The following is a 16,935-nucleotide window of genomic DNA, read 5'->3' as shown; positions in this document are numbered from 1 at the left end:
CCCCCAACAAATGATAACTCTGGCCTAGATTCTTTTTTCAACAAAATTAAGGTACCTCAGTTGGGAGCAGATGCTGCGAAGTGTTTGGAAGAACCCATCTCTTCCGTGGAAATTGAGGTGTATGCAATCGGCAAAATCCCCGGTTCCAGACGGCTATCCGTCCGAATTTTATAAGAAATTTGCTCCTCAAATTGTCCCATTGTTAAAGTCATTTGATGAATCTTTTCAAATTAAATCCTTGCCTCCGACTATGCGTCAAGCTGTAATTTCTTTGATCCTTAAAAAGGATAAAGACCATTTAGATTGTAGTTCATACTGTCCAATTTCATTGCTAAACGCAGATAATAAGATTCTCGCTAAAGTCTTGGCTCTTCGGTTAGAAAAAAATCTGCCATCCATCATCTCACCCGATCAAACAGGATTCATAAAAAATAGATACTCCTTCTTCAATATTAGACGTTTATTAAATATAATTTATAATAAATCTGAAAATGAAGCACTCGAAGCAGTAATCTCACTTGATGCTGAGAAAGCGTTTGATCGGGTGAGGTGGGACTTTCTTTTTTATGCATTACAAAAGTTTGGATTTGGAAGAAATTTCATTTCCTGGCTTGAGGTTCTTTACTCCTCCCCCCTGGCAGCCATTCAAACTAATAACCATTTATCTTCTTATTTCCAACTACAACAAGACAGGGCTGCCCGCTGTCTCCACTTATCTTCGCTTTGGCTATTGAGCCTCTGGCCATTGCTTTGAGACAATGTACCGACTATGCAGGAATATTTCGTGACACTACTGAACATAAAGTCTCGCTTTATGCAGATGATATGCTCCTGTTCATCTCAAACCCGTCGGAAAGTCTGCCAACAGTTCTCGACCTGTTGGAACAATTTGGAGCAATATCCGGATATAAGGTAAATTTTGAAAAGAGTGAAGCAATGCTCATTGGAAAGAGATCAGGAGACTTATCGACAATTTTAGCCCCTTTTAAACCTAGTCGCAATAAATTTAAATACTTGGGAATTTGGATCACGCATAATCATAAGGATCTATATAAATCTAACTATCAAGTGTTACTTTCAAAGCTAAAGCAGGATTTTGCAAGGTGGGAGTTGCTGCCTCTTTCACTCGGAGGTAGAATAAATATCATTAAAATGTCTGTCTTTCCTAAATTTCTGTATTTGTTCCAATGTCTCCCAATTTTCTTGACAAAGTCTTTTTTTTACTAATCTGAGCAGCCAAATATCATCTTTTATTTGGAATAAAAAACCACCAAGATTAAAACGAAGTGTATTACAAAACCCTCGGAGCGCTGGAGGCTTGGCACTCCCAAACCTTTTGTTCTACTATTGGGCATCTAATGTCAGGACAATGTTATACTGGACCCTGGATCATGACAATTCACCATCATGGGCGATACAAGAGAAAATGTCTGTGGACCATGTTACACTGCCATCCTTACTTTGTGCCAGATTACCATTAGCAACACCTGTGTCCCACTATACCTCAAACCCACTTGTTATCCATTCACTCAAACTGTGGTTCCAGTTCAGGAGACACTTCAAACTGGTTGATCTATCCCTTATTGCTCCTCCTCAGAGACATTGTATGTTTCTTCCATCATTAACAGATGAGGCATTCAACATCTGGAAGAACTGTGGAATAACTTCTTTGTATAAACTCTACAGTGATGGCGTCTTCTGCTCTTTTGAACAATTGGTTTCTAAGTTTGACCTGCCATGGTCACACTTTTACAGGTACATACAACTTAGGGATTTTGTGGTATGTAATACTGACGCCTTTGCTTCTCGTCCACCACACTCTCTTTTAGATGATATCTTTAAAATAAAACCAGATGCCAAACGTGCAATAAGTCTGACCTATGAGTTATTAAATAAATATAAGATGGCTTCATTGCAGCCACTTAAATGTAAATGGGAGGAAGATCTGGGTAAACAAATTTCAACTGAGAGTTGGAATAAAATAATTGAGGGAATTTTCACTTCGTCCATCTGCCTCAGACACATGGTTATTCAATTTAAGGTGGTACACCGCCTCCACTGGTCAAAAACCAAGCTAAGTAAGATAAAGGATGGGTTTGACCCCACTTGTGACCGCTGTAAGCAGGAGCCCGGCTCTTTATTGCATATGTTTTGGACTTGCCCAAAATTGCATAACTTCTGGAACAGTGTATTTCAAGTCCTCTCTAAAGCATGTGGTAAGGCACTGGCCCCTTGCCCATTTATTGCAATCTTTGGTGTGAGTTTTAATCCACAATTGACCAAGGCCCAGGCTAGACTGGTTGCATTCTGCACACTTATGGCTCGTAGGAGGATCTTGCTGGGCTGGAAGGATCCACAGCCACCGGCACATGGACTTTGGGTCAGAGATGTCATGTATTACAAACAGCTTGAAAAAATCAGATACACAACTAAAGGCTCAGTTAAAAAATTTCATGAAATTTGGGACCCTTTTCTTGCCCATTTTCAAAAGATGGACGCAAGTGAGATTGTTTAATAACGATGTGTAAGGAAAAACTATTCTAGAACTGTTAACTACATTACATTTCTATGTATATTTTGATTTGTTTTATTTTCGCAATAGTGATAATATTGTCAATATTATTTTTGTATTTATTTATGTATCCTTTTAACCTGTCTGGCTTGTTACGTGTTGACTGTGGGGTTCGGGGAGGGAAGAAAAGAGGGAAAACAACATTGGTGATTTTCTATGTAACATTGTAAAACTGAATTTTAAATAAATAAACCTTGTTCAAAAGCCTCAATAGATAGGTACCCTCAAGTGGTTGGGGAGGGCATTTCACAGTTGAGGCCCAACTGCCTGAGAGGCCCTATCTCCCATAGTTTGAAGATTTGTCTTGTGGGCATGGAGTTGGTGACTGTCAGAGGAGCGGAGATGAGTAGGTTTGTGACTATGGATGAGTTCTTTGAGGTACACTGGTGAGCTGCCGTAGACACGCTGATAGGTCAGGAGGCAGATTTTATACTGAATCCTGAACCTAACGGGAAGCCAATGAAGGTTATAAAGGATGGGTGTGATGTGTTCCGATTTGCGCACCCTCATCAGGACCCTGGCAGCGCAGTTCTGAATGTACTGCAATCTCTGCAGACTCCTGCCAGGGATCCCAATAAGGAGTGCATTACAGTACTCGAGCAGGGAGGAGACAAAGGCATGAACCAGCTTCTCTGCATCGGAAAGGGAGAGGGAGGGACGGAGTTTGGGGATGTTCCGGAGGTAAAAGAAGGCAGTCTTACAGATATGTTGGATGTGGTTGTTAAATGATAGGTGGGAGTCAAATCGAACCCTCAAGTTTGTAACGGAGGATGTGAGAGGTATGTCGTGGCAGGCAAATGAGTAAACAGTCAGGGGGAGGATCGGAGTTGGTGTGGGGTCCTAATGAGGAGACCTTCAGTTTTAGAGCTGATTCACTGAAGGAAGTTGTCAGTCATCCATGCCTTCGTCTCCTCCAGGCAGACAATGAGAGTAGGGAGTGATGATGTGGGGGATGTGGGGTTCAACCTGACATAAAGCTGAGTATCATCAGCATAGCAGTGGAAGAGGGTGGGGCCGAGGACCGACCCCTGAGGTACTTCACAGGTAATGGTGTGAGGCCTCGACCTGGCTCCCCCCAGGGCCACATACTCAACTCTATCAGTCAGGTAGGACTGAGACCACTGAAGTGCTGTATGTGAGATGCCAGTGAAGTGTTGCAGATGGTGAAGGAGGATGGTCTGATCAACAGTGTCGAAAGCGACAGAGAAGTCTAAGAGCAGGAGAAGAGATGGAGAGCCCTGGTCAGCAGTCACAAGCAGAGACCATAGCTGTCTCTGTACTGTGGGCAGAACGGAAACCTGACTGAAATTTTTCGTAGAGACTGTGTGAGGGGAGATAGTTATGGATCTGAGTGACAATAACTTTTTCAATGATTTTAGAGAGAAATGGGATGTTAGAAACTGGCCGGTAGTTTGATGAAATATCAGGATCAAGGGAGGGTTTCTTAAGCCGAGGGTTGATAAGTGCAGTTTTCAGAGAAGTTGGAAGATGGCCAGATTACAGGGAGGAGTTTATGATGGCGGTGATGAGAGGGCTTAAGGAAGTAATAACTAAATAAATGAGATTGGTGGTGACAGGGCCAAAATCTATATAAAATATATAAAAAGATACTCTCAAACCCCTTTACCAATGCCGTTACATTCTGTTATTACATTATTTTACTTTTGTTCCTTTCTTCCTCTTTCAGTGTATATTGATATTATTTTTTACTTGTTAAAAAATTAAACTTGGGAGCTCTACTAGGTAGGGTAGATAGCTCAATGAGGGCTACAAGGAAGGTATGTGTATATCACAGAGGGGAGGGAAGGATGAGTGGGACACACAGGGTTTTTATACTATTACATATCAGGATTACATTTCATTCATATCAGGGCCAGTGTAACGACGAGGTGACGTTACACATGGACTGTTATAATGTATACATGGTAAATTGTGTAAACAGACTGGCAGTGCTTAATGAAATTAAGAAGACACATTCTGTTGTATTGATTTATTGAATTTGCTTAAATTGACATCATGAGGACAGGTGAGGAAGCACATGGTTCAGGCCACAGGGTTTCAGCATTCATCTAGTGATAAAAACAGAAAATACATTTTAAGATAATTGATAAATAACTTAGCGGTGACATGATAGATAAAACCATTAAATATGTTCTCTTATTCTGGGTGTGATTGAAATGCAATATACAGCAATGCTTACCTGTGCATGGCCTCTTCCTCTTTCCTGTGGTGTCCTGGTGAAAGAATTCCCCGGGGGCTGTGGACACCTTTTTATAGTTCCAGGTGGGAGGGACTAAGGAACAGGGGAGCTTGATGTTTAGAAATCAATGTAAATAATTAGTTTAATCATTTAGGGGATCTGAATAAGGGTAATTATATTAATAAAGGGTTATTGTTTATGATGGTGTCTGTTAAGAATTATTTGTGTAAATATTTATGTTGTACTTTTAATATGTAAATCAAATGTCACCCCATGCTTGGTACAGGCTAATTAAGGATGCACCTGTATATAGGGACCTCCATTCTGGTCAGTAGTGAGTTGAGTGGAGATTGAAATGCACTGTGCTTGTGGTGCCAATGGAAAATAAAAAGACAAAAACCTGATGCATCAAAACTCTGGAGCCTGGTTGCCTCATTGATTGCCTCCACTGCTACGGTTGCTCTTTGACAGCCAGGGTCACTTGGAATTCTAACTACACTATACTATCCCTTAATATTAGGGGATTAAATTAACCATTTAAGCACTCAAAAGTTCTAAAATTATTAAAAAGGAAAAAATGTTGATGTGGCGCTCCTATCGGAGACTCATCTAGAGCCGCCTGGAGTCTGTTGTATGCAGAACAAACACTACAGAGTAGTAGCATCCTCGCGGGATGGTTCTAAGACCAAGAATGAAATGTAAACTATTGATGAACTGGCAATTGATGAAATTATTAGTAACTAGTGCAGTGCCCGTAGGAACTATGTCTTGCTGTAGAAAGGTGAGAGGTTAAGTATGGATGGTTTGCATTGGAGCTTTATTTCTTCTTTAATTCAGAATAAAAGTTAAATCGTTCAGTGCCAGCCATTTTCAGATTTTCTACCCCCCTCAGTGCCAGCCGTTTTTGAGCATTTTGACTGATTTTAAAGACCCACAGAATATTTTCTACTATGACTATATGAAATCTGACAGATTGAAGCCTCTACTTTCATAAAAAAAAAACAAAAAAAAAACCCATCTGTTTCTGGCTCGTTTTGTTCTTTTGTAATCAGCCGTTGAATAGAGCAAGTTTTACACAATTCTTCAGTTTCAGAGAAAAATGCTGAGAAAACAGCCTTTTAGTGACAACTCTAACATCTGAACATTGTTTCCTTATATAAAGCAAAAAAAAAAAAAAAAACACACCAACGCTTTTGTCTGAGCCTGATTCACAGTGATATTTGAGGAACACACACACACACAGACAGAGATTCCTTGCTTCATAGATAGATAGTACAGTGCCCGTCGGAAGTATGCATTCATGTGGGAGTATAAGTACAGTTGTCAGTTATAATAATAATAATAATGCATCAGTTTTATATAGCGCTTTATCATAGACACTCAAAGTTGCTTTACAGAATTAAGGCATTATTCTTTCACTCCACACTTAGTGGTGGTAAACTACTATTGTAGCCACAGCTGCCCTGGGGCAGACTGACGGAAGCGAGGCTGCCATAGTGCGCCATCGGCCCCTCCGACCACCACCAACACTCACTCACACACTACATTCATACTAGACAATGTAGGTGAAGTGCCTTGCCCAAGGGCACAATGACAGATACCACTGGGTGACTGCCACCCCACTGTGGCACCTGGAATTCTCAGTGGTCTCCCATCCAACTACTAACCAGGCCCAGACGTGCTTAGCTTCCGAGATCTAACGGGATCGGGCAATGACAGGCTGGTGTGGCCACAATGTCCAAATAACAATATATTTTAAGGTTGGATGTACAAAGAGGTGTACATACTCTAAAAATAACGTGTGCGATTTCCCTGGTTTAATTTTATGAGACATGAACATGATAGATGTGTTTGTTTTTTTTTTAATACTCATTTTTATATATTTTTTTGTTTGATGTATTTTTCTGTAATGTACATTGTTGGAGTCATTATGTGTATTTTTGTATCTTTCTGTTGTCTTTTTGTGCATTTTTTGTATATTTATTGTTTTTTGTTGCCATTGTAGTGTGATTCTGGAATCATTTTGTGTATTTTATTGGTGTATTTTCATGCATTTCTGTTGTCATTGTAGTGTTTTTTTGTATAAATATTTAGTTTAGTGTATTTTGAGTTTTTCTGTAATATATGTTTTTTGGAATCATTTTGTGTGTTTTTGGAGCCTTTTTGTATATTTTTGTTGTCGTTTTGTGTACTTCCTGTATAAATATTGTTTAGTTTTTAGTTTTACATCATTTGTGCATTTTTTGTATAATTATTGTTTTTTGTTGCCTGAAGTAGTGTGATTCTGGAGTCATTTTTAGTGTAGTTTTTTGCATTTATGTTGTCTTTTGTGTATTTTTTTGTATAAATATTTAGTTTTGTGTATTTGAGTCATTTTTATATTTTTTGTTGTTATTTTTCTGTAATGTATGTTTTTTGGAGTCATGTGTATTTTTTTCTTTTCAGTTGTCTTTTTGTGCAATATTTGTGTGTTATTTTACTCATTTAGTAAATTTTTATGATAAATAAATAAATACTGTGTGTGTGTTCCTGTGACATGTTTGAGACGCTGACGACCAGAACTCCATAGACATTGTAGCGCCAATCAGAAAAGTAACAAAACTGCGCAAAACAAAACGTAAAGCTCCAAACTACATGATTAAGTAAGTAAATTAAAGTATTATGTACAATTTGGCTGTCTTTTTTAAAAAACAAAAATAATTTTTACCTTTGAACCGAGTGGTCAGAGCTCAGCTTCCATGCACGACATCACAGAGAATCTGCAGTTTAGATGGAGAATTGAACGGGTTGGGAAAGTTGTCTGTAAAAGACTCACCAGTGGCTGACGGTTTCAAATGATCTATTCAGAGCTCTGTGTCTCTGGGCACAAACTCGGGGTATTTGGAAGTCGTCGACAAAGTTTCAGGTCGAACAGGCACCGCGTCGGGGAGATATTTGCACACACACACACACACACACACACACACACACACACACACACACACACACACACACACACACACACACACACACACACACACACACAGACCTTTCCGTCATTATAGTATAGACTAGTGCAGTGCTCGTAGGAGCTATGTCTTGTTATAGAAAAGTGGGAGGTTAAGTATGGATGGTTTACATGGGAGCTTTATTTCTTCTTTAATTCAGAATAAAAGTTAAATCCTCTTTAAACTGACCTTATAAACATTCCTAATGCACATTTACTTCTGAATAAAACTTGTGCACACACACACATGTGGATGGCACCCCGGGCTGGGACAGGCTGCCCCCGGCTGACACTGTCCACCCTCTGCCCTGCTGTCCACAGAGCGGTGCGCCCACAGGCTGCCTCTAACCAGGCCAACTGAGCCACGTGACAAAGGCTCAATCCACAGTGATGATGTCATCAGTTCTAAAATGTCATAAAATCGTAGGCTCCGGTGGACAATTTTATGAAATAATTTTTTAACGGTATCATTGCAGTCAAAACAAATCCAACGTTACGCACACAGACGTTCCTTGCTTTTATAAATAGATAATTCAGAGAGATTGACTTATTGTGGGGTTTCTATCCAAGGGAAGGAAATAACCGTCCACAATCTTTGATCCATCTTACTCTTCTTGGTTAACCAAAAAGTTATTGTGTCTTTCAAATCACTCACTTAAGGGTCTATTCTCCTGTCTCAACTTAAGCACTTTTTTGCGCACCTGCAGTTACGTGCTTCTCTCCTATACGTTTTCTCCGGTCCAGGCTGCTGACGCGCCCATCACGCTTAAGGAGCCAAGAAATGCATATGTGTGAATGAAGGCGGGCTGAAGGAAAGGAGGTGATGATGTCATTTTTTTGGGCTGTGTAGAAATCAGGGAATTTCTCAACGCTTGTAAACATCATTGAAAACCATGAAAATGATCAAGTTCATTTTTAATTTGAAACGCTTTCATTGATTAACAATGTAACACGTTAATTTGATCACATTATTGATCAGATTATTGCAGTGTGACTGAGAATTGGCCGCATTCTGTCCGAGTCACAGTTAAAATCTCTCTCTTTGATCATCATTATCATCATCATCATCATCATCATCATCATCACTGTAAAGCGTGACTGACTGAGATATGAGGAAATAATGCGTCCACAGAGCGTCCTGCTTCAATACAGAGGGATGTTTAGAGTGAAACAGAACTATTAACTTCTATAATACACAGTTTTATTATAAATAGTTTAAAGTGACCTGAGCCTCATTAATATATGTGTGGGAACAGTTTGTGTTCCATCCTCATCTGCATATGACAGCTTGTTTCACTCTGTAGTGGATCAAACTGTGACTGTACGTTGGACATAATATGAAAATAGTTGAATCACTGTGACCAACGTGGACAGAAGTCTGTGTCTGAGTTTTAATTAATCACACAGCAGCAGCTGAGTGATCACAGCTGCTGCTGCACGAGTTTCTAGTGCAAAATAATGTTTCACCTTATGGGGGCGCTGCACTTATTCCAGGGTTAGAAGAACGTAAGAGGAAAAGGACTTACGCACACCGGAGAATGGGAACACCCACATTTCAGGACTGCTCCACCCACAGTGCATAACTGGAATGAAGGCGTGCAGGTTTAATACAACTCTTCTTAAAAATGAAAAATATTTCTCACAAGTTAAAACTAATATTAACAAAGACTCAGTGTCAGATAATGCAGTTGTATGGTTAGTGATCAAGAGCTTTCTGTGCCACAATGTGATTGGTACAACTCTCACCAACTCGCACACAGAGTCCGCTCAGTAGACTGCGTCGGGTTGACAATCTCACGTCCTCTTCTGTGTGGTTGGTCCTCTAAAACATGAACTCTTAACATGGAGTTCCTTTTTTCTTTTCTGTCTCAACTTTATTCGCTCTGTCTCCTTTTCTTTCTCTCCCGTTTTTGTTCCTCTTCTTCTCTCCACACCTTCCATGGCTGTTAATTTTCTCCACAGCACCCCCCCTCCCCGGTCACTTATGGTCACCACACATATACTCTTAAAACCAAACAAAACATATTCCTCGCCTTATACAATTGGTTTAGTTTACATACATAAATAAACATTCCTTTTCAAGTAACAGAAAAATACACATCTGTTTTCAAATGTACAGAGATGAATAAAACAAGTCACCTCCTTAATCAGTGAACATCTTATAACATTTACTAACACCCAAGCTTTTTTTCCTACTAGGCTACACATACAATAAAGCACATTAGTTGCTCCAATTCAAATAGGCTTCACATCACACTCCATTTAAATGTATGCGAACGACACCCTTGTTTACCTCTCCAACCTACAACAGTCTCTTCCAAGTCTGCTGAAAATTATAAAACACTTTGGTACATTTTCTGGTTATAAGATTAACTACTCAAAGTCGTTCCTACTATTGTTGAACACAGATTTGAAAACATTAAAAATACAATCCTGCATATCGGTGGCGCAAAAAGCAGTATATTTAGATATAGAAATCAGTCCCTGTATCCAGGCAATAGCAGAAAATAATTACTCCTCCATTCTGAGGATGACCTTACAAGATAGGCAGCACTCTCTTCATCGATGCCTGCCTGGGTAGCTACAATCAAAACGAATGTGCTGCCATGCATAAACTTTGTAAGTTCTATGCTCCCTTTACCAACCCCAGCAGGGTTCTGACAGAAAATTGATTGAGCAGGTCAGCAGGATCATGTCCCACATCAGGACGTGTCGTAGCCTCCACATCATGTGCCACATCCCGCTCTTCTGCTGGATCACTGCTACAGTTCTGGAGGATGCGTTGAAGAGCAGAGAGGAGAGAGAGCTACCCAGGACTCTGACTCAGATCTACAACCACTATCTGGTCCTTCAGACCAAAGTCAAGATGATGAAGTTCGATGGAGGAGCTGCCACAGATCCACACTGGAGTCCACAGAGCAGGGAGATGATGTTGTCTCTGGGAAAACTGGCTTTTGAGCAGCTGCAGAAAGGAAACCTGATCTTCTATTAGAGTGACCTGACAGAGTGTGACATGGACCTCAGAGCAGCCTCAGTGTGCTCAGGAATGTTCACACAGTTCTTCAGAGAGGAGAGCAGCCTGTACCAGGACAAGGTGTTCACCTTCATCCACCTGAACCTTCAGGAGTTTCTGGCTGCTCTTTATGTCCATCAGACCTTCATCAGTTCTAAAGTCAATCTGCTGGAACATCAACAACCACAGAGCTTCAATACAACTCTGAACCATCTCCATCAGAGCGCTGTGGACGAGGCCTTACGGAGTCCAAACGGACACTTGGACTTGTTCCTCCGCTTCCTGCTGGGTCTTTCACTGCCAACCAATCAGAAGCTCCTGCAAGGCCTGCTGACAAAGACAGGAAGTAGCTCCCAGTCCAATCAGGAAACAGTCGAATACATCAAGGAGAAGCTCAATGAGAGTCAGTCTGTAGAGAGAAGCATCAACCTGTTCCACTGTCTGAATGAACTGAATGATAGATCTCTGCTGGAGCAGATCCAATGGGCAGGACTTCTCTCCACAGATCTACTGACGCCTGCTGAGTGGTCAGCTCTGGTCTTTATCTTACTGTCATCAGAAGAAAGCTGTGTATGTGATTTTAATTCTTCACAATACAAACACATTGTTCTGATGTTCCTCTGATTCTTCATCAGGTTGAGTTTCTGTGGTCTCTCAGAGAGAAGCTGTGCAGCTCTGTCCTCATCTCTCAGTCCTCCAGTCTGAAACATCTGGACCTGAGTAGCAACCAGCTGCAGGATTCAGGAGTGACGCTGCTGTGTGAAGGACTGAAGAGTCCTCACTGTAAACTGAACTCTCTCAGGTCAGTACGAATATAGTGAAATACTAGACTGGGGTATAGTTTAGGTGTCCATATGTCACCTTGTCTTTTGTCATCATAGAACTGTTTGTACATTTCAACAGTTCCATTGCAGCACAATGAATGTGAAAGGAAAGGATTAAGATTAGCTCTGAGTTGTCTTTCATCTGTAATTTAAAAACAGCACTACAGCCCATTGGAAATGTTCCCTCCGCTAGGAATGTGCGATATTTTATCGTTTATGATTTAACGTCAAAAACATTCTCACAGGTAAGAATATGTTATCCTACGATATAAACGATAAATTCCCATGTCAGAAATTAGCGAGGGCCACGGGCCATTTGTCCCTCAATTTATCTAAGAATATCCCAAAAAAAAAACGTGTTCCACAGACCAAAACTGCCCCCGTTTGTTGTCAACTTTTATGCTCTGGAGCGGAACGTTGTTTACGGAAACTCTGACGTGCACCACCACAGGCCCTCGCACACACCGCCGTCTGTCTGTGTGAGTGCTCGTCTCAGCTACATTAAGCTGGATCACATCATGGTCACTAATTGGTTAAAACCAGACAACCATCTAACAAAGTGAACCGATTCAAGTTCCTCCATCAGATCCACCCAAAGTTCCACAAACACGGGGACAGAGATGAACCTGTAGCAATTATTATGAACTGGAAACTCAACTAAAGCTAACTATATTAAGCTAACCCAGCGACACACAGACTGGGCTAAGAGCTGATGCTAACCACTCCAAATACGGAACGGACCAAGAAAAAACTCCACGTCTTACTGTCATAAGGCCAAGGAGAGCCACCGATTCATTTATGGTCAGATTTAACACTTTACTATTGAAGAATAAAAATAAAAAACATGTCACATGTTGTGTAAAATAAATGTTTGCATAAATAATAATGTCACTATTAATCCATCCCAAATCAGAGAAATATTTATCAATCACTCCTCCATGAACCGCCACCTTAACGTGGTGGAGGGGTTTGAGTACCCGAATGATTCTGGGAGCTATGTTGTCGGGGGCTTAATGTCCCTGGTAGGGTCTCCCAAGGCAAACAGGTCCCAGGTGACGGGTCCGACTAAGAGCGGTTCAATAGCCATATATGTATAATAAAAAACAAAGGCAGTTCACGTCGCCCGGATTGGCGCTACCAGGGCCCCACCATGGAGCCAGGCCCGGGGTTGGGACTCGAGTGCGAGCGCCTGGTGGCCGGGGCTTTGCCCACGGGCCCCGGCCGGGCAGAGCCCGAAAGGACAACGTGGGCCCGCCCTCCCGTAGGCCCACCACCCGCAGGAGGGATCATATGAGGCCGGTGCAGTGTGGATCGGGCAGTCGTCCAGGGCGGGGGCCTTGGCGATCTGCTCCCCGGCTACAGAAGCTAGCGTTAGGGACGTGGAATGTCACCTCTCTGGCGGGGAAGGAGCCTGAGCTTGTGTGCGAGGTGGAGAAGTTCGGACTAGATATAGTCGGTCTCACCTCAACACATAACAAGGGCTCTGGAACCAGCCTTCTCGACAGGGGTTGGACTCTCTTCTACTCTGGAGTCGCCAATGGTGAGAGGCGCCGGGCCGGGGTGGCTATACTTCTTGCCCCCCGACTTAGTGCCTGTACGTTGGAGTTTACCCCGGTAGACGAGAGGGTAGCCTACCTCCGCCTTCGGGTGGGGGGACGGATCTTGACTGTTGTTTGTGCCTATGGGCCAAACAGCAGCTCGGAGTATCCACACTTCTTGGATTCCTTAGAGGGAGTACTGGAGAGTGCTCCTTCTGGGGATTCCCTCGTTCTGCTGGGGGACTTCAACGCTCACGTTGGCAGCGACAGTGAGACCTGGAGGGGCGTGATTGGGAGGAACGGCCCCCCGATCGGAACCCGAGCGGTGTTTTGTTGTTGGACTTCTGTGCTCATCACAGATTGTCCATAACAAACACCATGTTCAAGCATAAGGGTGTCCATATGTGCACTTGGCCCCAGGACACCCTAGGCCGCAGTTCGTTGATCGACTTCGTAGTCGTGTCATCGGACTTGCGGCCGCATGTCTTGGACACTCGGGTAAAGAGAGGGGCGGAGCTGTCAACTGATCACCACCTGGTGGTGAGTTGGCTCCGATGGCAGGGGAGGATGCCGGTTAGACCTGGCAGACCCAAACGTATAGTGAGGGTCTGCTGGGAACGCCTGGCAGAGTCTCCCGTCAGAAGGAGCTTCAACTCCCACCTCCGGGAAAACTTCAACCATGTCTCGGAGGAGGCGGGGGACATTGAGTCCGAGTGGGCCATGTTCCGTGCCTCTGTTGCTGAGGCGGCTGATCGGTGCTGTGGTCGCAAGGTAGTCGGTGCCTGTCGTGGCGGCAATACTCGAACCCGTTGGTGGACACCGGGGGTGAGGGATGCTGTCAAGCTGAAGAAGGAGTCCTACCGGGCCTTTTTGGCCTGTGGGACTCCGGAGGCAGCAGACAGGTACCAACGGGCCAGGCGAAGTGCAGCCACGGCGGTCGCCGAGGCAAAAGCCCGGACATGGGAGGAGTTTGGTGAGGCCGTGGAGAACGACTTCCGGACGGCTTCGAAGAGATTCTGGACCACTATCCGGCGTCTCAGAAGGGGGAAGCAGTGCACCGTCAACACTATGTATGGTGCGGATGGTGCGCTGCTGACTTCGACTCGAGACGTTGTGGATCGGTGGGGTAATACTTCGAAGACCTCCTCAATCCCACCGACACGCCTTCCAATCAGGACGCAGTGCCCAGGGACCCAAGAGTGGGCTCTCCTATCTCTGGGGCTGAGGTTGCCGAGGTGGTTAAAAAGCTCCTCGGTGGCAGGGCTCCGGGGGTGGATGAGATCCGTCCGGAGTTCCTCAAGGCCCTGGATGTTGTGGGGCTGTCATGGCTGACACGACTCTGCAACATCGCGTGGACATCGGGGGCAGTGCCTCTGGATTGGCAGACCGGGGTGGTGGTCCCCCTTTTTAAGAAGGGGGACCGGAGGGTGTGTTCCAATTATAGAGGGATCACACTTCTCAGCCTCCCCGGTAAGGTCTATTCAGGGGTACTGGAGAGGAGGGTCCGCCGGATAGTTGAACCTCGGATTCAGGAGGAGCAATGTGGTTTTCGTCCTGGCCGTGGAACTATGGACCAGCTCTACACCCTCAGCAGGGTCCTTGAGGGGTCATGGGAATTCGCCCAACCAGTCCACATGTGTTTTGTGGACCTGGAAAAGGCATTTGACCATGTTCCTCGGGGATTCCTGTGGGGGGTCCTCCGGGAGTATGGGGTATCGAACCTCCTGATAGGAGCTGTTCGTTCCCTGTATGACCGGAGTCAGAGTCTGGTCCGCATTGCCGGCAGTAAGTCGAAATCGTTTCCGGTGAGGGTTGGACTCCGCCAGGGCTGCCCTTTGTCACCGATTCTGTTCATAACTTTTATGGACAGAATTTCTAGGAGCAGTCAGGGCGTTGAGGGGGTCCGGTTCGGGGCCCTCAGTATTGCATCACTGCTTTTTGCAGATGATGTGGTCCTGTTGGCTCCAACATACCGTGACCTTCAACTCTCACTGAATCGGTTCGCAGCCGAGTGTGAAGCGGCCGGAATGAGAATCAGCACCTCCAAATCCGAGTCCATGGTTCTCGACCGGAAAAAGGTGGAGTGCCTTCTCCGGGTTGGAGATGAGGTTCTGCCCCAGGTGGAGGAGTTCAAGTACCTCGGGGTCTTGTTCACGAGTGAGGGAAAGATGGAGCGAGAGATCGACAGGCGGATTGGTGCGGCGTCTGCAGTGATGCGGAGTCTGCACCAGTCCGTCATTGTAAAGAGGGAGCTGAGCCTAAAAGCGAAGCTCTCTATTTACAGGTCGGTCTACGTTCCAACCCTCACCTATGGTCATGAACTTTGGGTTATGACCGAAAGAACAAGAACACGGGTTCAAGCGGCCGAAATGAGTTTCCTCCGTAGGGTGGCTGGGCTCTCCCTTAGAGATAGGGTGAGAAGCTCAGTCATTCGGGAGGGGCTCAAAGTAGAGTCGCTGCTCCTCCGCATCGAAAAGAGCCAGATGAGGTGGCTCGGGCACCTAATTAGGATGCCCCCTGAACGCCTCCCTAGTGAGGCGTTCAGGGGGCCTCCCTAGTAAGCGTTCAGGGCACGTCCCTCCGGAAGGAGGCCCCGGGGAAGACCCAGGACACGCTGGAGAGACTATGTCTCTCGGCTGGCCTGGGAACGTCTCGGGGTCCCCCCGGAAGAGCTGGAGGAAGTGGCCGGGGAGAGGGAAGTCTGGGCCTGCCTACTGAGGATGCTGCCCCCACGACCCGGAAACGGCTAAGCGGGAGAAGATGGATGGATGGATGGATTTATCAATCATAACTTTATGTAACTCATTATCAGATAAATAAACAAGATTAATCAGCAGTAAAAACACTAATGGAGTTATTTGTGCTTTTTTTTTTTACAATAACCCACATGCACAAACATATATTCCATAAAATATCAGCTCATGAATTATTTGAGTCAGCAGCTATTGTAGCTTTTTTAAATGTGTTTCGTGTTGATGTATTCACATTTATTTGTGTTTGTAAAGAACCTCTTTACACTAAGTTGCAATTTTTTAAATTTTTTTATAGATATATATATATATATATATATAAAGTTTTTAAACTAATTTTCCAGCCTTTTAAAATTGTCTTTAACCTCCAGAATGTAACATTACTTGTTTAACTGTAATTTAATCCACCTGTAATGTCCAAGCTTTCAAACTAACACACTGTTGATGCACATTAAGTTTCAACCAAGCAGCCATCAGTCACTCAAACAATCTAACCTATCATCGTGCCCATATTTACTGAGTTTAAATGATCAGGATTTTAAAGCAACATTTCCACTAAACACAAATCACAATCACCTGCACCATTCATCCAAAATCAAACATAAACTTTTATGTTTTAAAGACACATCAGCTTGCTCATGCTTGAGATGGCACCCTCACATTTTCCATTTCAAACCCAGTTCTATGATCAGTGCTCTTACCAGCTGCTTCTTGGGTTTTAATCATACATGTTCTGCAAGTGTTCCTGCGTCTCCAGCTGACAGAGAACTGATCACATGATTGGATTCCATTTTAGAAATAAACTTTTTATTTTTCCTCTACTAATGAAAGAATGGGAAACCACACAGCTGAGCATCCAATAACTGAGCAGCCACGAGTCCTATTACTTTAGTTAAAGCATGAAAAATACTGAAGAAAACTGAAAAATATCCAAACTGTGGAAGATTTCAAACGTCACAAATTAACGAGGGTTTACAGTTTATAGGAAGTGAAAGGATGAACTCGTAGCACTTTGGTTTGTAGCCTGAGACCAAAAGTAGACAACTGTTCCT

General features: G+C 43.7%; 1 protein-coding gene and 1 pseudogene across 1 annotated transcript in view; one reads left to right on the top strand and one right to left on the bottom strand.

Moving 5' to 3' along the window:
* LOC114477622 (NACHT, LRR and PYD domains-containing protein 3-like) overlaps window positions 1-16,935 on the top strand; it is a 425,926-nt gene that overhangs the window by 45,414 nt on the left and 363,577 nt on the right. The window lies entirely within an intron of this gene.
* Window positions 6,392-6,509, bottom strand: LOC114478686 (uncharacterized; annotated as a pseudogene).

This window comes from Gouania willdenowi, chromosome 16, assembly GCF_900634775.1.
Source record: "Gouania willdenowi chromosome 16, fGouWil2.1, whole genome shotgun sequence".
In the NCBI taxonomy this organism is placed as follows: domain Eukaryota; kingdom Metazoa; phylum Chordata; class Actinopteri; order Blenniiformes; family Gobiesocidae; genus Gouania; species Gouania willdenowi.
Note: the sequence above shows the minus strand (reverse complement) of the source record. Positions and strands in the feature narration are given on the sequence as shown.